At 36.5% G+C, this 26,539-nt stretch overlaps 1 protein-coding gene and 1 long non-coding RNA gene across 3 annotated transcripts in view; one reads left to right on the top strand and one right to left on the bottom strand.

Annotated features, from left to right (window-relative positions):
• LOC103909906 (NLR family CARD domain-containing protein 3-like) overlaps window positions 1-26,539 on the top strand; it is a 46,591-nt gene that overhangs the window by 17,726 nt on the left and 2,326 nt on the right. The gene's annotated exons all lie outside the window — the stretch shown is intronic.
• On the bottom strand, window positions 7,638-18,572 carry LOC101885465 (uncharacterized). Its single transcript, XR_002458205.3, has 5 exons — window positions 18,523-18,572; window positions 17,655-17,796; window positions 14,773-14,839; window positions 13,763-13,913; window positions 7,638-8,336 (listed from the first exon to the last, which is right to left on the bottom strand). It is a non-coding gene; the product is annotated as an uncharacterized lncRNA (long non-coding RNA).

The raw sequence follows: 26,539 nt of genomic DNA, 5'->3' as shown, positions 1-26,539 counted from the left end.
ATTATTTAAACAATATATATAGTTATAAACTGATGATCTTAACTGATTATAATTATCAGTTTATATATAAACTACTATCTTTTACTAAACTGTCACAGCTGTTGGTTTAAAAACAATTTATTGCTTACTTTAAATTACTACAGTATTAAATGTGTGAAATCATTAAAGGTTATTAGAAAATGAAGCTAATAAACACTATTAAATCGCTTGAATAAAATATTAATGTAGTGTTATACATTTGTTACATGTAAAAAGATTTTTATTACATATAATGTATTATTGACTATATTAACTTGCTATTATTTCCTTCATCATAAATAATCCATTATATAAATTAAAGCTGTCCAAATTAGATCGTTCAGCAAGGCCAGCAAACGAGTATCTACCATATTATTGTCAGATAATAATGACTGATCAGCTATAATGACTAATTAAAAACTGTTCAGTCCATTATATTGAAAAATGCTCCTCATTCGGCTTTCTCGATCGCAATATTTGTGAAATAAAGTAAAGTAAACACTATTGTTTATTGTGTATAATATTTATTAATCATATATAAATATATGAAAATATATCAATGAAGTTGTTCAAAAAGACGTTGATAACATTAACATCCGTCTTAACAATATATGGCATGCTTAGATTGTGTGTCCTAGATTGTGTGTGCCTAAAACGTGTGTGTTTCTGCGGGCCTGCATCTGGATATTATTGCCTGTAGCAGTGAAAATGAAAGTACCCGCCCCCATGATGTCATTTAGCGGACCTAGTTGAAAACCAGACAGATCAGGCAGCATAATACAGAGAGTGGAGCAAAGCACATAAAATGTTCGATATTTAAAAGGGGGAAAAAGTAAAATAGATTCAATATATTATTTTATATTAGACTCACATCTGGTGCTTTTATTTGTTCCTGCTTTGCGTCCACAACTTCTCACACTGGGTTAAATTAGGCTTTACAGTTTCCTTGTTCAGTCCTTTACTTTCACTGTATCTTTTTAAGAAAAAGGCAGCAGCTTTACAACCTGTCATTCAATCAGAAGACAAAGTCAAAGCCGAGCTGACAGCCAATCTTTCCTATAGGCTCAGCAAAACTTGCAAAAAAATACCTCTGTATTCCTGCAACTGCAATATTTACACAAATATTATTTATTCAAATCTTCAGTAACGCTATTTAACATGTGAATTTGTTTTACATTTATTTACACCTTGACCGATTTTTGTATGACATGGCCATTAAAAATACAATGTTCCTTAACCAGATGGTTTTTCATGTTACTTATAAAGAGAGTGTTACTTCAGTCATGTTGTTGTAATTCTTTGAGAAGAGTAGTAACACAATAAAATAAATAAAACAAAATCGAAATCGTGAATCGGTCAAACTTTTAAAAAAAACCTAGAATTTTTTTTTTTTTGGCAAATCGCCCAGCCCTAATACACACACACACATACACACACTCAAACACATGCACACACACACACTCACACAGGCGCACACACGTCACACATGCACTCAGATACACACTCGCACACACACACACATACACACACACACACACATGCAGACGCTCTCTCTCACACACACACACACACTTTCTCTCTCTCTCTCTCACACACACACATGTACACGCTATCCCTCACACACACACAGGCTGTCTCACACACACACATGTGCACACTCTCTCTCTCTCACACACACACACACAGTCTCTCTCACACACTCACTCTCTCTCTCACATACACATGCACACACACGCTCTCTCTCTCACACACACCCACACAGTCTCTCACACACTCACTTTCTCTCACACACACACATGCACACACACACGCTCTCTCTCTCACACACACACACATGCACACACACACTCTCATACACACAGACATGCATGTACGCACACACACACACTCACACATGCACATGCGCACACCCACGCACAAATACTCTCTCTCTCACAAACACGCACTCACAAACATATGCACACACACGCACTCACGCACGTGCGCACACACATACACACACACAAACACACTCTCTCACACCCACACATACCCACCTAACAAACCAATGAGGACACATGACTCAACACCCTACCTTTGGGGACTACCCTTTCTGAAGGGTCTAGAGACAAAAGAAAGACATGACTGCACTACTAAAAATGTGCTTATTATGAATATCAGTTGATATTTGCAAAAAAATACTTCTATAAAGACCTGACAAATTACCTTCAAAATGAGGACAGTATTTTATAACTCACCTTTGGGGACATGTACACAAACTCCGGTATAGTCACACTTTGAGGACCGCAGTTATACACAAACTCAGGTTAAAGTATACTTTCAGGACTCGGTTATCTGAATATTTCTAATATAATATTATTAATAATTATAATAATGTTAGTGCAGAGAGACATATAATAAAGTAAATAAGATCACTGAAAATAGACAATTACATTTTTTCCTTCACAAATAACTCAATCTGGTGTCAGAAGATCATTTGGTGTCAAGTATTGTTCATGAAATGACATATTTCTCTCATAAATAGTATGTGACAGGCAGCATGTAAGCAGAATAATACATACAAACTAATTTTAAAAAACAGTAAGGGAGAAGTAAATGGATGACCTTACAGTGAGTTTATGAAGCTCAATGGACACATTATTATCCAATGATATGAGAAGTGATGAAACTCTACTGATAAGTCATATGATGGTTAATATAGTACACCTCAAATCCATTCACACTAAAACCCATACTGTATAAAACAAGGGTTGTGAAGTTCAAATTCATATACACTAACTACTTACATGCGCCATAAGACACGTTTCTCAGTGAAAACAAATACTGTGAAAGTCTTTATACAAATGATTAGTTGAAAGAGGAGTGTCTATAATTAATTTAGTTTAGACTACAGTGGAAATACACACATTTGAGGACTCTGTTGATACACACACACACACTGCTTTAGCTACACTTTGAGGACTCTGGTGATACACACACGCCTACCTTTGGGGACTCAGTTGATACACACATACCTTTGGGGACTCAGTTGATACACACACACCTTTGGGGACCTTGGTGATACACACACTGCTTTAGCTACACTTTGAGGACTCTGGTGATACACACATACCTTTGGGGACTCTGTTGATACACACATACCTTTGGGGACCTTGGTGATACACACACTGCTTTAGCTACACTTTGAGGACTCTGGTGATACACACATACCTTTGGGGACTCAGTTGATACACACACACCTTTGGGGACCTTGGTGATACACACACTGCTTTAGCTACACTTTGAGGACTCTGGTGATACACACATACCTTTGGGGACTCTGTTGATACACACATACCTTTGGGGACCTTGGTGATACACACACTGCTTTAGCTACACTTTGAGGACTCTGGTGATACACACATACCTTTGGGGACTCTGTTGATACACACACACCTTTGGGACCTTGGTGATACACACACTGCTTCAGCTACACTTTGAGGACTCTGGTGATACACACATACATTTGGGGACCTTGGTGATACACACACACTGCTTTAGCTACACTTTGAGGACTCTGGTGATACACACACACACCTTTGGGGACACTGGTGATACACACACACTGCTTTAGCTACACTTTGAGGACTCGGGTAATACACACACACACCTTTGGGGACCTTGGTGATACACACACACTGCTTTAGCTACACTTTGAGGACTCTGGTGATACACACACACACACCTTTGGGGACACTGGTGATACACACACACTGCTTTAGCTACACTTTGAGGACTCTGGTGATACACACACACACCTTTGGGGACACCTACAATGATACACACATAAGAAACAAAGATGCATTAATGTCCTGTTTAGATGAGAGAAGGACCCCCGCGGATGACTATTTCTCTGTGATAGAGTTTTATTTGTCCATGTTTTGTTCAGTTGAGTGCGGCAGGTCTGATCATAGTCACATAAGTGATAATCAACAAGCTTACATTTGTATTTGCTAAAATCTAACACAATGTTGTGCTTGGAATAATTCTGTTTATTGTTTTCTGAGTTTCATTTTAGACACAGTATTGCCGACTTGTTGCAGCCATGGCTCTAATTGTACTAGACTTTTGACTAGACCTACAGACAAAACTATTGACTGAGCTCAGTAAAATGTTCTTTGATTATTTATTAATAATCTGTTTAATAACTAAAGCCAAAACAAATGGTAAAATAGTAGTTGTAAATTTATGTAATATGGTTTAAACAATTAAATAAAACATTTTAAATATATAAATATAATATATTTAAAAATAAATAGGTCATGTTTTGAATAACACCCATGTCCATGTTTATCATTCCATCGAATTAAACACAAATAAAACAAACATATTTATTTCAAGGTATTTACAGAACTTCTTAAGTTGAATTTAATACCTTTTACTACCTTTTTTAATGCCTTCAAAAAAAATGTAATACCAGCACGACTTAGAGCTGCAACTGTAGTGGCGTAAATTAAATCTTTCTAAATGCAATAACATATTGCAAATAACATATACATTTAAGTAAAGCAGAGGGATTAATCTAGATGTCACAATGGGCCTTTGTTCATAGTTTTTAATCAATGTTACGCATGTCATTAATATCAATAGCCGCTCTTCTAAGAACAGTTCAGTACGGTTATGGTTGTTTCTCCACTGAGCCTGGATCAGTGCGGCACAATTACACACCGTTCTCAGCACGGTTAGACAATGGTGCTGAATCAATGATGACAATAATACTAACAAAGAATTACATTTGTGATTATCATGCTGCCTTGAATGTGGGTTATCTGCTATATAAAGTCCAACTGTTACTTCATGAAGAATAAATGTATAGTTTACATCAAACAAAAATATGTTTTTTTATATGCGAGTTAATTTAATGAATAATATTTCTACTACAAAACAAACAAAAGATTATAATAAATCATTCAATTCAAGGCTAAAAGCTGCAAACAGTCATCAGTAATTAAATAGAAAAAGAATATAAATCTCAAAAAAAAAGTCTCACTTCTGCCACTCTTTGAAAGTATTGATTTTGGTTTGTGTCATTGTAAATGCTCACACTAGTTATGAGCTGATTTACATTTTTCTGTGTTTGTGGAATAAAGCAGGCGAGTCAGCCGACCCAATAAATGAGCAGGCAGAGCAGGATTCTCGCGATGACCAACAGCGCAATGCGGTTCTTTGTTATGAGCTGCAGTTTCAGTGTAAACTTAGAAGGCCTGCTTCTTTGGCGATGATGTGTACAGTATTAGATTTTACATTTAGCGGACATTTGCGCTGAACACGCAGTGAATGCAACGCATCGAGATTCGGCCACCTTCTCCGAAAACACTCGATCTCGGTTGGTGGATCAACATTCACCACATGATAGTGGTCATCTGGGCCATTATTTGTAACTTTAGGTGGGATTTGCAAACCTGTGTACTTTTCACTCTTCAGGCGTTTGCAATTCCTGCAGTCACAAAAGCTCCCTGTCACCTGACAGCGGAAAGCCTTAAGTGATTGACAGCTAATATGAACCGTTATAATGGCAGGGAAAAGCGATTCAGCACATCTTTAGAAAAAATCTAAGCAGGTCGCACTACAACCATTATATGCAGTCGCACACATGCTCCCAAATATATTATGAGGTTGCATAGCTTAGTTTTTGGGCGCATATGCAACCAGAATAGTCACAATTTCGAGCCCTGGTGTGTTGTTGTTGCGGCTTTGTTGCCAAGTTACCATACCACCTCACGATATCGCTCCGGTCCTACTCTCAACATTTAAATAAATCCACGCAAATTTTAGAATAAAGGCCTGTACTCAACACAAACTGAAAATGTATCTAAAAATCTAAAAATTTATTTTGAGCTCGAAAATGTAATACCTCGTCAGATGACATTAACTACTTTTTAATACTTTTTAATGCCCTTAATTTTGACTAATTTCATTTACTACCTTTCACAACCCCCGCGGACACCCTGTATATTCTGGGTATTTGACAAATCAGTAAATATATGCACTAAAAACAAATTTAAAAAGTCCATAGGCTTCCTTTACCCGTAGGCAAAACTAAAATAGGCTATTAGTAACAAATATAAATAAAAGATAAAAAACTTTTTGTGAAAGCAAGAGATAATCTTGTGAGAGTGCTGTTATAAAAGGAGTCTCAGGTGACCAACAATTGTGCATTACCGCAACACCATTTATTCCAGAACATCTGAGCCACTTTCAGTTCTAAAGTTTTCATTTTTGGTTTTATTTTATTTTTTTAAATCTATTTAAAGCTGCAGTAGGTGATCATCTTCAGAATCATGTGTTGTGCTGGTCGAAAGTCTCTTCACAGTCCAAAAGTAAAGATTAATGAAAATGATCTAAATGTGTTTATATGTATTTTTATATTCTGGGTAAGGCATAAAACTAAAACATGTTCATCCAATTAAATATTGTCGGGCTGACAATTCCCGTAATTCTGATAAGCAGCTCAAACTGTCAGCAAATGTAGATTTGAACCACTGGGCATCTCTTCATGCAGATTCACCATTTGCGTGTGGATGCGTGCATGTGCGCCGCGCGTTTATGTGCAGACGAGCAGTCACAGTTGCGAATCAAATGCTGAATAAAAACCTGTTAAACTCCTGAATCAATATTGGAGTGAGTTTTGCACGCTGGAAGAAAAATAATACCATGACTGCAGTATTTCTGTTAGGCAGGTCATGTTCTGTGTTAAACTCTTTTAGTCACGCAGAGCTGATGTAGATTGTGTTGTTATGAATGGGTTATCTGCACAGAAGTGTTGTTCAGCCACTGAAATCTCCCCGTGAAAGATTAATACGACTATTTTCAGTTTCATAAGGTCCTTTTACAGCATTGATAAAGTAGATTTATATTTAGTTTAACAACAAAACATCAGTAAATAGAGCTATTCGGCCTAGCCTACTTTACTGAGCTGAAGATGCTTTTTTATTTATATTGGGTCATTTCTGAACAATGACAGCCTGTGATGCGCTCTTTATATTGTTCACCACTACTCTGAATATTCATGTGAAATAGCATGCAAATATGGTTTAGTAATAAGTGTAATTCCTGCACACCACCGGCCAAACACTAGCTACATTTATAAATGGTGAATGACATGATCTAGTGGGTTGTCCACTGCCATCTTTACGATGAGCATTCGTGTTTTAGGAGGCGTGGCTTTGGATGGCAGGGGAGGGACTGTGTTTCAAAGATATTATACCAACCGGTTAGCATTTTGGCAGATCACCTACTGCACCTATAACTTGTTTGTTAATTAAATCCTGTTTTGTTATTTAGCCTATTATTTTTAAGTAACAGTGAAGTTGCATATTAACTTGATATGCAAAGAATGGGAAATAAATTCTTTTTGACATGCTGATTTTGGTAAAAATTGTGAATATAGGTAATACTCGCCTTGCAATTTTAAAATCATTGTATTTTTTTTTCCTTTGAGCAGGCAATTTTCAATTTAAATGATTGCTGCTGCAGTCTGAAAGTCTCGGTTAGGCAATGCTGACGGACACAGCTAAAGCTGGATGAATTACAGTTAATTGATTATTAATTCTGATAAGAATAACATCAACAACAAGATAATATTAATAATAAGTCTTTTATTTAAAAATGAATTTAACACATGTAATAGGTCTACAGAAATGTGAAACGAACCAAACATCATCTTTAAAATAGTCAGGCCTCAGCTCTCTGTGCTATCTCTCCCTATCATCGATACACAACACTAGTGTCAATCGGCACAACCCTATCTTGTAGTAAACATAACTCCAAACTGCAATATGGTCATTTAAATGTCGTTCGCGCATCGACGTTCAGGGGTTCGAATCGAGATCGCCATCTTTTTACGATTAACTATGCAGTCCAACTATCACTTGCCAGTAATTAACCAATCTTTTATAGTAAAATCTGTTTGTGTACTATTGGTCATACTGTATGAATTAACTCCAGAATATCTGGCATGTGAAAATACATAATTGAGCTATCCTTTCATCTTTAAATAAATTGCTTTAAGACACAATTGTATGATGTTATATGGTTAGAACAAGATTACATTTTAAATAAACCTGCCAAAGGGTCTGTCTTACCTTGTTCTGGTTACTCTGCCCTGTTCACTTAGCAGCAAATATCACTAGATAGGCTACCTGGTGCCTGAATGAAAGGGTTACCGTCTTATTCCCTGATCTTCTTGCTTTGTCTGACTGTTGTGGCTCAGTTTGTTTGTGAGGATCACTCATCTTCACGTTGTCCAAAGCAGGTGAGGAGACAGAAGCATTATGGGACTGGATGTCAGAAAAAAAACAGAGAATATCGAAATCAGAAATATTTGTCAAGACAGAACAAGCATATTCTTCTATTTCTATATTCAGGGTTTTTGCAGATATCATAATGTCAAATTTAAGACTTATTAAGACCTTTTTAAGACCATTAAGTATTAAATTTAGGACCTATATCGCAATATCAAAAACACGCATTCACATAAAGAGATCAGAAGAAGAAGAAACCGACAGTAAAATCTGACAAATAAACAGAGAAGTAAAAAGCTTCTGGAACTAGGTCATATCATTAATATCATTCAGGATAATCGTTTTTAATTATTTTATAATTAATTATAAAGATTCTTATAACCATTCAAGATTTTTTAAATACATTTTTTATCTAAATGATGCATCACATGCTTTTCTTCATATCTCAGACAGTTCTACCCATTAAAGTTAAATATTAATGGCAACAGATCTTGGGTTGCTCTACAATTATATTTTTTATTAAGGCAGAAATAAAAACAGAAAACAAGTACACTCACTAAAAATATTGAGGTTTTTTATTTTTTATTTTGCCCACTCAACAATTCACACAACACTTTCTGACTAGTTTAGTTATCACCAATAAAGCCTAGAAATTGGGCATCAATATACTGTAAACTGATACATATATTTATATATTCCTTTCCAGTTGAAGTCAGAATTATTAGCCCCCCTGTTTATTTTTCCCCAATTCCCGTTTAATGGAGAGCAGATTTTTTTTCAACACATTTCAAACATAATAGTTTTAATAACTCATCTCTAATAACTGATTTATTTTCTGTTTGTCATGATGACAGTAAATAATATTTGACTAGATATTTTTGAAGACACTTCTATACACCTTAAAGTGACATTTAAAAGCCTAATTAGGTTAATTAGGTGAACTTGGCAGGTTAGGGTAATTAGGCAAAATTTTGTTACTTAATTTTAGTTTGTAACTTGTAAATTGTTTTAAATTCGAAATTGTAATATAGGTCTATACATCAGTGTAAAACCTATGCATGATGGAAAAACATTCTGTAATATTAAAACCAACTGGGTCTACACTTTTGCATAGCCTCTTTTTTTAAACAAACTTATCCCTCAGGTTTTTCCAAACTTTTACAAAAACTGTCCTCCTTTCCCACTGCTGTTGCAATTTCTAGCCAAAAAGTATTGGTCATCTGGTTCTACTTCTCCCTATGATCACGCATGGACTGATCATAAAGAAGATGTGTGTATAGGGCTGGATGATATGACAAAAATTTATATCACGATATACTTCTTAATTTCGGTCGATATGATATAATTCCGATATCGATATGGACAATATTAAAAAGACATAAAAAAACTGCCAAGAACGCAAACAATAGATGTCTGTACCTACAAATATCTGCAAACTGAATTTGCAAAGTCTATAATACCTCCAGGCTCTTATAACTTTTCTTTTAATAAAAAAGTTTTTAAAAATTTTACTTGTTAACTTTTTCAAATGTTCACTCTCTTTATTGTATTTGGCCTTTACAAACAGACATATATATATATATATATATATATATATATATATATATATATATATATATATATATATATATATATATATATATATATATATATATATATATATATATATACACACACACACACACACACACACAGGGCTTTACATTAACACCCGGCAACACGCCAAATTCAGGTAGATTTCAGCTTTGGCGTGTTAGACAGTCACTCCCACAAGCCACTTTGCCTGGTTGAAAATAATTTTTTTTCAATTTTGTGGTTTTCCTAAAAGCAGGGTTCGACAATATAAGGATGACCCAATATGCGTGCAAATGTGATCTTAGAATCGAGAAGTAAAATAATTGTGATCACGTGAGCAGAAGAAAGCAAGTAAATACCAAATGAGAGGATGATCATTAGCCACGACAGATTACTGTAAATATTTTTGATACATGACAATAGTTATTTTTTAAAAGTCAATTGCTTTTCTTTCTTTTTTAAGAAATGTTTTATTAAATAAAAGGTATAGTATACAGCTATATTTTGCTTGTTTTGACACATTAAACATTTGTGTCTAAGAAATAATTATTGTTTTGTATGGTTATAGAGATAAATTTGGTAAATCGTTAATTTTGAGCTCTAAAAAAAGTCATGCTAGTCATGCAAACACTATGAAACCATGACTCCTTTGCTCATGCTCATTGAGCAAGCTCATACTCGACACACAAAAAGTGAAATGATTGAGAACACGTGGACATAACACAAAATTTAAATCAAGTAATTTTAGCATGTCAACGTCAAACTTATGCATATAAAATATATTTTTCCAACAACAAAATTGTGGATAGTGAAAATGCAGAGTGGCTAGTAAAGTTGGAAATCTACTAGCCACAGTGGCTGGTGATCAAAAAAGTTAATGTCAAGCCCTGTGCATATATATATATATATATATATATATATATATATATATATATATATATATATATATATATATATAGCTTGTTCATTCACATCTGTATTCAGGGCACACTTCAGGGCAAACTTTCTGCGACGTAGCTAACCAACTGCTGTGCTAAGCGATGGCAGCGTGTCTGTGATGTCACATGCGTGATGACGTACATCATGCTCTTTCTGATGGCTGAGCACTGACCGTCACTCAGTGACAAATGATGCAATCTAGGGATGTAACGGTATTGTAAATACCGTCATACCGCAATATTAATTTTTTCCGATATTAGCGTAGTCGCATGACTCGATAAAACTATAGGTCTTCTGAGAAAATTTGCTCAGGCGAATGAAGCGAACGGGAGGTAGTGGAAACTACAATTCCCATCAGCCCAGGGGTTGCCATCATTCTTTGCGGTCTGTTGTCGCTACAGATCCAGTAATGCGGAAATGAAGTGTGCTGCTAGAAGCGAGGATGAAAAAGACCTGGAAATGATCGAACATAAAGCGGGTGTTGTCGCCGCGCGCGTACTGAATAGCGGTGTTGTCGCGCGCGTTCTGATTAGCTGTGTTGTCGCGCGTGTTCTGATCAGCTGTGTTGTCGCGCGTGTACTGTAAAGCGGGGAGGGGGGGTTGAGCGCGCATACTCAAGAGCGGTGTTGTCGCGCGCCTACTGAAGAGCGGCACGTAGGGTGTGTTGCATCGCGGGGGCACTTTTGATCATTTTGGAAGGGCATTTTCTATCCAAGACTAAAAAGGGCATGTGCACTGCACAGGTTGAGCCCTATGTGTGCACGTGCCTGCAAGTTGGGGAATACGACTAATAACAGTCATGGGGACTGCAGAAACACAGCACACTGTTCAGATTGATGCAGACATGAGATCTCTATCTCACTCATGGTTTGTCCTCTCAAGTGGGGGAAAGACAATGCACAACGTTACCCACTGCTGTCAACCTGGGCCAAGTCATATCTCTCTGTCCCAGAAACCTCAGTCCCAAATGAGAGGGGTTTTTTCTGTTGCAGGGGACATTGTAAATACCCAGAGATACCAGCTTTTACCAGATTATAGTTATAAGATAATTTTCCTTAAAGCCCATCTCTATCTAAGTGAGTGAGTGATTAAATGTTGAATGAAATGAGTTTTCAACAATACTAAATTGAAACTTAATTTTTTTACATGGTTTAATATTTTTTTGTTATTAAAATTGAAGTTCCTGTTTCAAAGCTTACAGATAGATGACTAATTTGTATGTCATTGACACTTTTGGCACTTTTTTGGAGTATTTTCATAAGTTTTGTTTTTTCTGTAAATGATTCAATAAATACCGTACCGTGACATTCATACCGAGGTATTACCGTACCGTGAAATTCTGATACCGTTACATCCCTAATGCAATCTATAAGATCTTAAAAATATAATTATATATATATATATATATATATATATGCAAATTTATATCGAAATACCGGAAATGAGTTTAAAACTCATATCACGTTACTGAAAACAATTCTATAGCGATATATATTGATATCGAATCATTGTCCAGCCCTAATGGGTGTATCAATGGGTGTATCAATAGGTGTATGCATGCATCAAGTTTATATATGCGCAAGTTTCATACATGTTTTGAACATAGTATAGGTTTATATGCGAGTAATTTATATGCTCGTGTTGATAAGCAAAGTTTTATTTAGATCCTACACGGTGCCTCATAGCCATCTGTGTCGGGAAGGTGGATGGTGAGGCGACAGGTTGACTTAAACTTAAATGATGCCTCATCTTCTGTCATTGCTTCTGACTCTCACTATGTTCTATCGGGTGGAACAGATTTGATGTGTTTCCGCTGTTAGTCGGCAGACTCGGCACCACTCTACCGCACATTTTGCAGAGCACCGAAACTAAACGTTTATCGAAACTTAAAAAGCTGAATCACTTCCACACCACTGCATTCGTCTTTCCTCTCTCATCAACTAATTTGTCTGCATTCTTAGTTGTGGAAGCTTGTTCATTCACATCAGTATTCAGGGCACACATTTTGTAGCATTTTGTTGCATTCTGCGACGGAGCAGCTTAACTAACTTCTAAGCGCTGGCAGTGGCAGCGTGTCTGTGATGTACGTCATCACGCAAGGGACATCACGCTCATTCTGAGCACGAAAAGTCATTCAGTGACAAATGATACAAGGTATAAGATCTTATCTATAATAAAACAGATGTATGCAAATGTATATCGACCGGAAATGGGTTTAAAAATCATCACTGTTATTGAAAAAAATCTATCGCGATATATATTGATATCGAATTATTGTCCAGCCCTATGTGTGTACAGTCATACCTGTTTCAGACAAAAAACTCTTCAAAGTGTTTCATATTCAATTCAAATCAAATTTGAACCGCACGAACTGAAAAAACATTTTGTGAGCTCTGCCAGCCAAAATCATGTCGCGGCTGGCGGACCTCTATAAACACAGTGATGACATCACATTTACCGCGCGCACTGAGTTCAATAACAGAAAGCTGATTGGCAATTGTCGGTATAGGGCATGTCGGTCTTATTTGTAGTTGTAATAACGCAAATTACAATTGGACTAGTGAAATAGTCCTACAACACCCTGAAAACCTAGCAACAACAACAAAAAAAGAATTTAAATGAGTTTTAGATGTAGCGTTACATGGACATCGCAAAAATAAGACCTGTGCAAAAATATTTAAGACTTAGAACAGTGAATTTAGGACTTTTGAAGGCCTTAAATTTCGATTTTTTAATTTTAGAATTTTTAAGACCCCGCGGAAACCCTGTATATTCCTTCTGACCAGACTTTCTACTTATACATGTCAGTCAGTATTGCTATTTTGACTGTCAATATTACAGAATAAAGCATCCGTATAATTATGGTTGAATTTTATGTTTCATAATATAGACAATTGGTAAGTGAACCTACTGATTTCTGCAGACTCATACTACTGACCCCTACTCACCATAACCAGAATCTCCATAATTGTAGGTTATATCTTCTCCTGGAAGTATGTTGCACACAGCAAAGATATGATTTTCATTTTGCAGTTAGGAGCTTTGTGGTCATCATTTACAAGTCTCCCTAAAGACCCATCTTCTTTCGATGCATCCATGCTGAAAAACATAAAACAATCACTAAGCATAAAATACAAACAATTTTTAAAGTTTATACATTTAAGATGTACTATTTTTTTTTCTGTGACCATCTTCAAAGAGGTGTTAACAATAGTATCGAGAATTAATTCTATTTTAAAACTTGCTAATTATTTCACTAAAAACTACAGATTTGATTAGAAGTGTTAATTTACATTTCACTTCCCAATTCCTGTAATATATTTTTTATGTCTGTGAGGAACATTTTTTATGAAATTGCAATCAAATTTGGGAACTGATTGTAATCAGAATGATCAGAATCAGAAATACTTAAATTTTGAGACGCATAATATATTATCGGCCATATCGATATCAGCCGATAAATGCTATTTTTTTAATGTTATGGTCATCAGTCTGATATCAAAATATGGCCGATATATTTAAGCTGATAGATTACAGAATTACCTGCCTTGCACATGCGTGGGTCGAACTTGTTCAGAGTTGTGCAGTGCTTGGACATTATTGTTGGGTGATACACAATTTTCATATCATCCACCTTTGAGATCACCGATCATGATACTATAGCATAGGCCAGGGGTCACCAATCTTATTTCTAGAGGTCCAGTGCCCTGCAGGGTTTAGCTCCAACTTGCCTTAACACACCTGCCTGGGTGTTTCAAGTATACCTAGTAAGACCTTGTTTATCTTGTTCAGGTGTGTTTGATTTGGGTTAGAGCTAAAATCAGCAGAACACCGGCCCTCCAAGAACAAGTTTGGTGATCCCTGGCATAGGGGCACGGCAGTGTTATGTTTGCTTATTTGCTCATTTATTTAACCACATCTAAACATATTTAATAACCTTTCGGCTAATCATACTCACCACCCAAACTTGGACTCAAGAACAAAATCCCCTCTGAATAAAGCTTCAGTGGTGAAAACTCATCCTCCTAAACAAAAGACGTTCATTAGCTGCAGTTTCTTGAAAATTAATTATTATAGGTTCATAATTGCATTTTTTTAGTTTGCATTAAATTCTACAGACTTTTGTGTTTTTATTTGAACTAATTGTTCTACTTGTCCTGTATGCTTCTCAAGCTTTATGAGAAGTGTCATTCATGTCTTTTCAGGTGCACTCAGAGGGCAATCGCCTGTAATGTTTGTTGCAATTTTAATAGTTTAAGTTCATTTGATTGACTATTTAAAAATCTGTGGATATTATCAATGCATTTATTGGATAAAATAAAATTGCTACTTTTTACTGTAAAAAGTCCCTATCCCCAGAAGTGATTAAGGTTACACAGTCATATATATATAAATGTGTAAAAGATGAAGCACTATGAATATATATTTAAAAGAAAATATGTCAAATAAATGATCAGATCTCTGTGTGGAGCACTGGCTGTTGTCAGACTCCTTGTGCAAACAAAAATTTCTCTGAATAATTACAATATATAGCTAAATGTATTTGAAAACATAGACATACTATTGAAAATTAATACTTTAATTCATTAGAGTCGTACTTCTGTGGGTATTTTGGTTAAAGTAACCTAAAAGTAATACAAAAGTAGTGTAATGCATTTCTGAGATATTAATATTGTCATGTAACCAATTACAAAAAAAGAAATGGCAGTAACTTTTAATATATATATACTGTAATGCATTACATTTTGGAAGTAACTTGCCCAACTGTGTTCGCTATTGTTTGTTAGCACAAAGATTAGATATTAACGGGGATTTGGAACAAAATTGTTTATGCACAATGGGCTCTCTGCACAGCTAGAGTTTTAAAGCCAACGATAAACTTCCGGTGATAGCTTAATGTGGATATTTGCAATTTCACAAAGTTGTTTGTACATCATCAATGTTGTAATGTAATTACAATACATTCAGTTAAACAGACTAAAGCATTCATTTAGTTGTTCAAGCGTAAAATTAGATGAACGATGGTATAACCACTAGCGCCGTCAGTATAGCAAAAGGCTAGCGCAGATATTCCATTGAAAATACTGGGTAAAGTCTAAATCGAATACGTGGCCGGCTGGTATGTGCTATGCACATCCATATAGCAGCATTTTTATGACACTGTATAATAGGCGACGCGGTGGCACAGTAGGTAGTGCTGTCGCCTCACAACAAGAAGGTCGCTAGTTCAAGCCTGGGTCAGTTGGTGTTTCTGTGTGGAGTTTGAATGTTCTCCCTGTATTCGCGTGGGTTTCCTCGGGGTGCTCCGGTTTCCCCCACAGTCCAAAGACATGCGGTACAGGTGAACTGGGTAGGATAGAAATTGTCTGAAGTGTATGAGTGTGAATGAATGTGTATGGGTTTCTTAGTGATGGGTTGCAGCTGGAAGGGCATCCGCCGTGTAAAACATATGCTGGAATAGTTGGCGGTTCATTCTGCTGTGGCGACCCCAGATTAATAAAAGGACTAAGCTGAAAAGAAAATGAATGAATGAATGTATAACAATAATGAATATTTTTACAGTACTGTGACGGTTGGGTTTAAGGTTGGGGTGAAGGTAGGCTTTAAAAAATAAAATGTATTGGGTATTTTAATAGATAGCAGCATAAATAATACTCAATACAACTACTGTTTTTACGTTACTGTGACAGTTGGATTTAGGGTTGGGGTGGGGATAGACGTTAATAAAATACAACAAATGTGAAATTTAAGAAATAATATAAATAGTTTTCGTTAACTTTCGGCTGCAACCATATCTGATCTACCAACAACCAAAATATAGGGGAAAAAAACTGTCATATTTTAAAGACATGGCGGGGGGAAATGGACTTTAATGCAGTGCCTCTTGTCCGATCTGAAACCCACTTCATATCATATATAACAGGTAGTGAAGATTACTGATTTTTAAAGAAATCAGATCTTAAACGTGACAATTTTGAAATGGAAAGATGTCATTGGAAGCCATTGGAGTGCCTGGCTGAAAATTAAAAGTCTGGTAATCTGTAAAATATTTTACAACATTACAGATACATTAAAAACTAATTTAAGTGTGTGTATGGTTTGCATTGGTTACTTTAACAATTATAATAGCAAAAATAATTAATGTAGTGCTTTGTTGTATATACATGTTCAGAGTTAATAAATGTTTCAACCCAATTTAATTGCAAAAGTATGATAAAGTACAACAGGTAACACTTTAAAATAAAATTAATGGATTAAAGTCAACAGGGAGAAAAAAGCTAGATTCATTACAGTTACTGTGCTTATAAAGGATAAAATAATACAACTGAATATTATTAGTGATTATCCCCATTTAGTAAAACGACTGACTTTAGTAAAACGATTGTAATCAGATTACTATAATTTTAACACATACATCAGCATTAAGAAATTATCATCACCTAAGATTAACATTAAACTTTACCAATACTTTTAATTAACTAATGTTTACTATTGAAGCCTTCTTGCACAGAGTTAATGTACAGTACAACTGACCTATAAATGTTTTAAATTTTAGTAACAGTTTCAGTTAATATTTCAACCTGTAGTAGGCCAGATGAACTTGAAAATATTATTGAAAAACAATTAAGTCTCTTAGAATGTTGCACTGTTAACAATACCACTGCAACACAACATGGATTTTACTAAAAAGAACTGTAAAAGTTTACATAATAAATAATTATTCAATGTATTTTGAGTTCCCATAATGTCAATATTGTACATGTTCATTATCATTCTATATTGAACCACTGCATAGAGAGATATAGACAGAGAGATAGAGTGTTTGTGAGTATAACTTACCTTTGTAATTGTTGATGAATTGCACTTGCAGGTTTGTCACTTTTACAACAAATGTAATGTTCTGCATCCTCTTGAGGTATTTTACGCTTTCTGTTTTTTCTTAATCCCAGCATGAAGACAAAGGGCATGTTTCCTATAAAGACTTTACGAAAAAATAAATATAATAAATTATATTATGCTAATAAATAACATAATAATAATAGCATAATACATTTTATATATTGTCTATTGTTCTGCTGAACCCAAATGATTTCACATAGATCTAGTAATGTACTTCTATCTAAAAATTTAAATCAGAAATTAAATCATAATGTAATTAAAAACAGAATAGGTAGGATGTAAATCACATCCAAGATTAATTTTCCTATATTCGTTAAACAAAGCTATAAATACATTGTTATTTAGACTGAAAACAGGGCTAGACCCACATGAACCATTTTCATGTTTTTGTAACTTTACACACCTCAAAATTATATATACTGTGATATAATAAAGACGTTATATATATATATATATATATATATATATATATATATATATATATATATATATATATAATGTTCTGTGCGTTTGGGCAAGCTAATTAACATCATTAAAAGGCTTATTTACTTAAATTAATTTAAAATAATCACCATATTAAACAAAAAATAAAGATTTTATTTTTGGGGCAACCACACAAGCACACGCAAGCACTATTTTGATCAACAGAAATGTAGTGTGTTAAACAGTATACAGCTAACATTGCTATTAAATACATTTCAACAAATATAATCGACAAAGGAATATAAGCACTAAACATACATCTTACAAAGGCAATGTTTTGTCGTGTAAGCAGTAATTATGCATTTAAATACATAAATTGATTTACCTGCTCTCCCAGGAGAGATGAGTTCGCGGGAAAAGGCGTCTCCAATTGATTGCGTCATTAGCACGTGTTTGCAAATGCCGCGCGTTCATGAGTTGAATGAGGCGCTGTGAGGGATGTGTGCTTAACACACACACACACATACACATGAACAGAGGGGTGGGGGAGGGAAACTGCAGCAGGTTCAACTTGGAGTTTGCAAAATGTATGCATCCACGTGTTGAAGTGTTCACATATTTGTGCACATATTACATTTTTTTAGAAAACCTGATTTTCTTTGATTATGGTGCACTTTAATTTAATCTCCAAATAACTAAATAAATAAATATATATATATAATAATAAAAATATTTTTAAAGTAAAAAAAAAGTGAGGGGAAACCTGATAGGTGTTGTAGACTAGAATTACGTTAACAAACTAATTTTATATTATTGTCGTCGTCATCATAGTCATAGTCTCTACCCCAGGGCAGCTCTCACGAGGCGTCTGTGAGTTGACAGTGGGGGATGGGTGCTCAAGACACATACACACACATACACACGAACAGAGGGGTGGGGGAGGGGAGCTGCAGCAGGTAACACACTTCAACTTGGAGTTTGCTAAATGTATGCATCCACGTGTTGAAGTTTTCACATATTTGTTTCACATTAAACATGCTCTTTTCATTTGACTTTTTTTTTAGAAAATCCGATTTCTTTGATGGTGCACTTTAATCTCCAAACAAATAAATAAATTATATATATATATAATTTATTAATTAATAAAAACAATTGATATAAAAACAGAGATTTTTAGCGTTTTAACACAATCTTAAGGCATGTTTTCAACATGCTTCCTGATCCATCAAACATGTTTTTATTACTATATATATATATTTATTTTTTTAAGTAAAATAAAAGTGAGGGGAAACCTGATAGGTGTTGTAAACTTGAATTACATTTACAAACTAATTTAATATTATTGTTATAGTCGTAGTCTACCCCAGGGCAGCTCTCTTGAGGCTTCTGTGAGTTGACAGTGGGGGATGGGTGCTTAAAACACAAACACACACACACACATACACACGAACAGAGGGGTGGGGGAGGGGAATTGCAGCAGGTAACACACTTCAACTTGGAGTTTGCTAAATGTATGCATCCACGTGTTGAAGTTTTCACATATTTGTTTCACATTAAACATGCTCTTTTCATTTGACTTTTTTTTTAGAAAACCCGATTTCTTTGATAACAATGCACTTAAATTTAATCTCCAAACAAATTAATACATTTCTTTATTTATTATATATTTATTTATTAATAATAAACAACTGATATAAAAACAGGGATTCCTGATCTATCAAGCATGTAGTTTGTATTTCTTTTTTTTACTATATATATTCATTCATTCATTCATTCATGGGGTCGCCACAGCGGAATGAACTGCCAACTTATATAGTAAAAAAATGAAATACAAACTACATGCTTGATAGATCACATACACATTTTTATTATAGGTTTTTTAAGTAAATGAAAGTGAGGGGACAGCAGACCCTCAATTTAACCTCTAAACACATCTGATCGTACTAATTTGAGCTTCCAGAACTGGTTTGACACAGTATCACCAGTGATAAAATCAATCTCTAGTAACTCACTCACTCACTCACTCATTCACTCACTCACTCAGTATCCTTCAGCATAGTTACTGATTTATCAGGGGTCGCCACAGCGGAATGAACTGCTAACTACTCTGGCATGTTTCCTACAGCAGGCCCATCTGCTACGCCACTGCCTAATCCCTACCCCTAAACCTCACTCACTCACTCACTCACTCACTCACTCACTCACTGTCCTTCAGCATAGTTACTAATTTATCAGGGGTCGCCACAGCAGAATGAACCGCTAACTACTATGACATATTTTTCCTACAGCGGGCCCATCCGCTACGCCACTGCCTAATCCCTACCCCTAAACCTACCTCACACACTCACTCACTCACTGTCCTTCAGCATAGTTACTAATTTATCAGGGGTCACCACAGCAGAATGAACCGCTAACTATTCTGGCACATGTTTCATACAGTTGGCCCTTCCGCTACGCCACTGCCTAATCCCTACCCCTAAACCTCACTCACTCACTGTCCTTCAGCATAGCTACTGATTTATCAGGGGTCGCCACAGAGGAATGAACCACTAACTACTCTGACATGTTTTATACAGCGGGCCCATTTGCTACGCCACTGCTTAATCCCTACCCCTAAACCTCACTCACTCACTCACTCACTATCCTTCAGATAAGTTACTGATTTATCAGGGGTCACCACAGCAGAATGAACCGCTAACTACTCTGGCATATGTTTCACACAGCGGGCCCATCCGCTACGCCACTGCTTAATCCCTACCCCTAAACCTCACTGACTCACTTCAGCATAGTTACTGATTTATCAGGGGTCGCCACAGCGGAATGAACCACTAACTACTCTGACATGTTTTATACAGCTGGCCCATTTGCTACGCCACTGCTTAATCCCTACCCCTAAACCTCACTCACTCACTCACTCACTCACTCACTCACTGTCCTTCAGCATAGTTACTGATTTATCAGGGGTCGCCACAGCAGAATGAACCTCTAACTACTTTGGCATATGTTTCACACAGCGGGCCCATCCGCTACGCCACTGCTTAATCCCTACCCCTAAACCTCACTCACTCACTCACTGTCCTTCAGCATAGTTACTGATTTATCAGGGGTCGCCACAGCGGAATGAACCACTAACTACTCTGACATGTTTTATACAGCTGGCCCATTTGCTACGCCACTGCTTAATCCCTACCCCTAAACCTCACTCACTCACTCACTCACTCACTCACTCACTGTCCTTCAGCATAGTTACTGATTTATCAGGGGTCGCCACAGCAGAATGAACCTCTAACTACTTTGGCATATGTTTCACACAGCGGGCCCATCCGCTACGCCACTGCTTAATCCCTACCCCTAAACCTCACTCACTCACTCACTGTCCTTCAGCATAGTTACTGATTTATCAGGGGTCGCCACAGCAGAATGAACCTCTAACTACTTTGGCATATGTTTCACACAGCGGGCCTATCCGCTACGCCACTACTTAATCCCTACCCCTAAACCTCACTCACTCACTCACTCACTGTCCTTCAGCATAGTTACTAATTTATCAGGGGTCACCACAGCAGAATGAACCGCTAACTATTCTGGCACATGTTTCATACAGTTGGCCCTTCCGCTACGCCACTGCCTAATCCCTACCCCTAAACCTCACTCACTCACTGTCCTTCAGCATAGCTACTGATTTATCAGGGGTCGCCACAGAGGAATGAACCACTAACTACTCTGACATGTTTTATACAGCGGGCCCATTTGCTACGCCACTGCTTAATCCCTACCCCTAAACCTCACTCACTCACTCACTCACTATCCTTCAGATAAGTTACTGATTTATCAGGGGTCACCACAGCAGAATGAACCGCTAACTACTCTGGCATATGTTTCACACAGCGGACCCATCCGCTACGCCACTGCTTAATCCCTACCCCTAAACCTCACTGACTCACTTCAGCATAGTTACTGATTTATCAGGGGTCGCCACAGCGGAATGAACCACTAACTACTCTGACATGTTTTATACAGCTGGCCCATTTGCTACGCCACTGCTTAATCCCTACCCCTAAACCTCACTCACTCACTCACTCACTCACTCACTCACTGTCCTTCAGCATAGTTACTGATTTATCAGGGGTCGCCACAGCAGAATGAACCTCTAACTACTTTGGCATATGTTTCACACAGCGGGCCCATCCGCTACGCCACTGCTTAATCCCTACCCCTAAACCTCACTCACTCACTCACTGTCCTTCAGCATAGTTACTGATTTATCAGGGGTCGCCACAGCAGAATGAACCTCTAACTACTCTGGCATATGTTTCACACAGCGGGCCCATCCGCTACGCCACTGCTTAATCCCTACCCCTAAACCTCACTCACTCACTCACTGTCCTTCAGCATAGTTACTGATTTATCAGGGGTCGCCACAGCAGAATGAACCTCTAACTACTCTGGCATATGTTTCACACAGCGGGCCCATCCGCTACGCCACTGCTTAATCCCTACCCCTAAACCTCACTCACTCACTCACTGTCCTTCAGCATAGTTACTGATTTATCAGGTGTCGCCACAGCAGAATGAACCTCTAACTACTCTGGCATATGTTTCACACAGCGGGCCTATCCGCTACGCCACTACTTAATCCCTACCCCTAAACCTCACTCACTCACTCACTCACTCACTGTCCTTCAGCATAGTTACTGATTTATCAGGTGTCGCCACAGCAGAATGAACCTCTAACTACTCTGGCATATGTTTCACACAGCGGGCCTATCCGCTACGCCACTGCTTAATCCCTACCCCTAAACCTCACTCACTCACTCACTCACTGTCCTTCAGCATAGTTACTGATTTATCAGGGGTCGCCACAGCAGAATGAACCTCTAACTACTCTGGCATATGTTTCACACAGCGGGCCCATCCGCTACGCCACTGCTTAATCCCTACCGCTAAACCTAACTCACACACTCACTCACTCACTATCCTTCAGCATAGTTACTTATTCATCAGGGGTCGCCACAGCGGAATGAACCGCTAACTACTCTGGCATGTTTCATACAGCGGGCCCATTTGCTACGCCACTGCATATTTTATACAGTGGGCCCATCATTTTCACTCACACTAATACACTACTGCTAATGTAGTTGATCAGTACCACTATAGCGCATGGGTTTGGACTGTGGAGGAAACCTACGCCGACACGGGGAGAACATTCAAACTCCACACAGAAATGCCAACTGGCCCAGATGACACTCGAACCAGCGACCTTCTTGCTGTTAGACAACTTCTTGTCGGCATAAACCTAGCCATAACTGTAAATTATTCTCAATATCAGAGAGGATGATTAGTCGTACAACAATGATGTAGAAGCATGTAAGCCTCAATGTAAATCAACCTTAACATAAAATGTGAACTTATTCATCAATCTGATTGACTAATAGAAATGTTGTTCCAGGTTCAACAGGTCAAGGGTGTCAAACTCAGTTCCTGGAGGGCCACAGCCCTGCACAGTTTAGTTCCCAGCCTGCTTCAACAAACCTTTAGGTTTCAAACCATAGACATTATAATAGAAAGCTAAACGCCTCATGGTCCGCTTCAGTCCGTTGTTCCGATAAATCAACGAGGTTAATCCGGTTATGACTGCGCTATAAACAGAGGCAACTGAACAGAGGAGCTGCTGTTTTGCCTGATATAAAATATAAGAACAGTATATTTTCTTAACTGATTATAATTTTATGGTGTCAAAAAAAAAAAAAAAAAACTTCCTGGCAGGTCTGTTGGAGCTAAATTCAGCAGGATTATGGCCCTCCATAACCAAGTTTGGACACCCCTGGTTTAAAGTGATCTATTGTCTGGGTTGGTGTTGTATATCCAATTTAAACTAGCTTGTAATAAGCTGCCAGTACATTTCCTGTTATTTTACAGACGTATTTCTCTAGATATTATTTCTTATACACTTCATCATTCAAATACTGAAATGTCAATAAAAGTCACTTTGTTAAACTGTAGAGTTGAATTTTCAACATCAAAAAAGTGGACAGAGCAGAGATCAACATCCCATAATTAATTTTGTTATGAGTTTAGTTTTTTGTAATGCATATACTGTATAAATGGCTCTAAATAGCTGTCCCACAGTAAAAACTCTTCATGGTAAAACGGTATAGTTGTTGTACCAAACAATGAATTAGTTATAACAAAGTTATACTTTTCAAGTTCATAAAAGTGATATCAAGGCTTGTTAATGGGGCATCTATATATTATAATGTCTGTTTCAAACAAGCCTGGAGGACTCAATTAGTTTGATCAGGGATGTTTCATTGAAGTAAAGCTGAACTGTGACCTGTAGCCTTCCAGGAAGAGTTTCACACATGTGAGATGTTGATCCAAGAACATGTTCCACTAGGTGAAATCACAATATCTGTGTATTCAGCACTCTCATTATGCAAAAAGCACAAGTTTAATAGAAACAGTGAATGCAAAGCAAGGCAACTAAAACTTCTGTCAATGAGAGACTGACTGTGTTCATACAGAGCTCAGTCTGAGGCCTACCCTCTGACCATGCTGATCAGGCTCTTTCATCCTCCTCATCCTCCTTCTTTTCCTTCCCTCTTTTTAGGTTGTCGCCATTGTTCATATCTAAAATTGTAACACCTGTGTCTATTCTGGCTCATATTTTGCACATGCAGCTGTGAAAAAAATAATACAGAACTGGCACACATTCATACAGCTATCGTATCATTCCAAGTGTTTTATTTGTTTTTAACTGTCACTCTTTTTGTGTGGTGTTTTGTAACAAGAGCATCACAGTGCAAATCTGTTATAGTGGACACACATCTGTTTAGACTTTTGTGTAAAGAGTGTCTGAAACTGCCTGAGCTTAAGTTATTACAGAAAGACCATGGCTTTATTCCATTAAGAATTTGGCTGAAAAATATCAAATGCATGTAGTATTAATAGATTATTATTATTATCAGTGTTGGGTAAACGATTTAAAAAAAGTAATGAATTACTACAACATTAAAGTTGTATTTACAGCTCTTCCAGAATACTTATCAATATTTCTTGAAACTAGTAACTGAACACACAAACAAATATCCACAAATACACTACAGCAATGGACTTGTAGTTTTGTAGAATTGGTGTTAATAAGGTAAGAGTGAAGAGTTTCAGTGAGTCTGTGTCAGTTTTCACGTTTAGTGTCTGAGCATTTAAAAAAGGCTGTAAATTGCTTTTCTACCATATCTAAAATATAATTAAATTACTCAAGAAGAAATGTAATCACTTCACTCAATACTATCAGAATCTCTATAAATCTCAGTGCATAGGAAATATAAATCAAACATTTTTTATTCTTTAAATATAATTTAAACCTGGCCTTTTAGCTTTCCTAACTTAAACAAATACTTTATTATCAACATGTTATTTAGATAACAAACAGAACTCTGGAAAAAGTTAAACATATAAAAAGTTTCCAAGTGATTTAACTATATATTATACTATAGATATATATATATATATATATATATATATATATATATATATATATATATATATATATATATATATATATATTATATTATATTATAGACCTGGCAAATGTCTTAATTCATTGTTTACATTTGAATGAAATAAACAGGCTTGAAGTATTTCTTATTTTATTATTTTTTACATTTTTTAAGTTTTAGAAAAAATATATATTCACTTTGTGATTTCGTTACAGTAATTAAACTGATTATTTTGGACTATACTCCCATCACTGATTATATTTATCTTTATCTAAAATGTAATTAAATTACTCAATAAGAAATTTATTCACTCATACTATTTATAATATATGTAAATCTCAGTGCAAAGAAAATATAAATAATACACTTTTCATTCTTTAGAAAAATGATTTAAACCTGGCATTTTAGCTTTCTTAACTTAAACAAATACTTATTAACATGTTATTTAGATAAACAGAACTCTGGAAAAAAAGTTAAACATGTATACAAAAAGTTTCCAAGTGATGATACCATTTATTATACACGGATATACATCAAATTATATATTATATTCCGCCTAATTTCCTCCCGGTTGGACTCGGAGCTCCTCTCCTCCTTTCGTTCCTGGGCAGCTGAGCTCTTTGTAGCCGGAGGGAGCGTAGCTGCGGGCGGGGGAGGTGCGCGGTGCGGTCGCTGACAGTGTAGGACAGACAGACAGTTCAAACAACACACAAACCAGGAAAACGTTTGATTCTGTTGCGTGTCGCTCTCGCGGGCCGTTTCGCGCTATTATGCCACAGTATTTCTCGGATCTGCTACTGTACCGCCTAAGTTACATACTGTAACTTACTTCCGTGTTATCCATTCCCTCGGGGATACAACGCGATCTGCGCAGAAACAGTACGATTCAAACCTAGAATAAAG

Source organism: Danio rerio, chromosome 4, assembly GCF_049306965.1.
Source record: "Danio rerio strain Tuebingen ecotype United States chromosome 4, GRCz12tu, whole genome shotgun sequence".
Lineage (NCBI taxonomy): Eukaryota > Metazoa > Chordata > Actinopteri > Cypriniformes > Danionidae > Danio > Danio rerio.
Note: the sequence above shows the minus strand (reverse complement) of the source record. Positions and strands in the feature narration are given on the sequence as shown.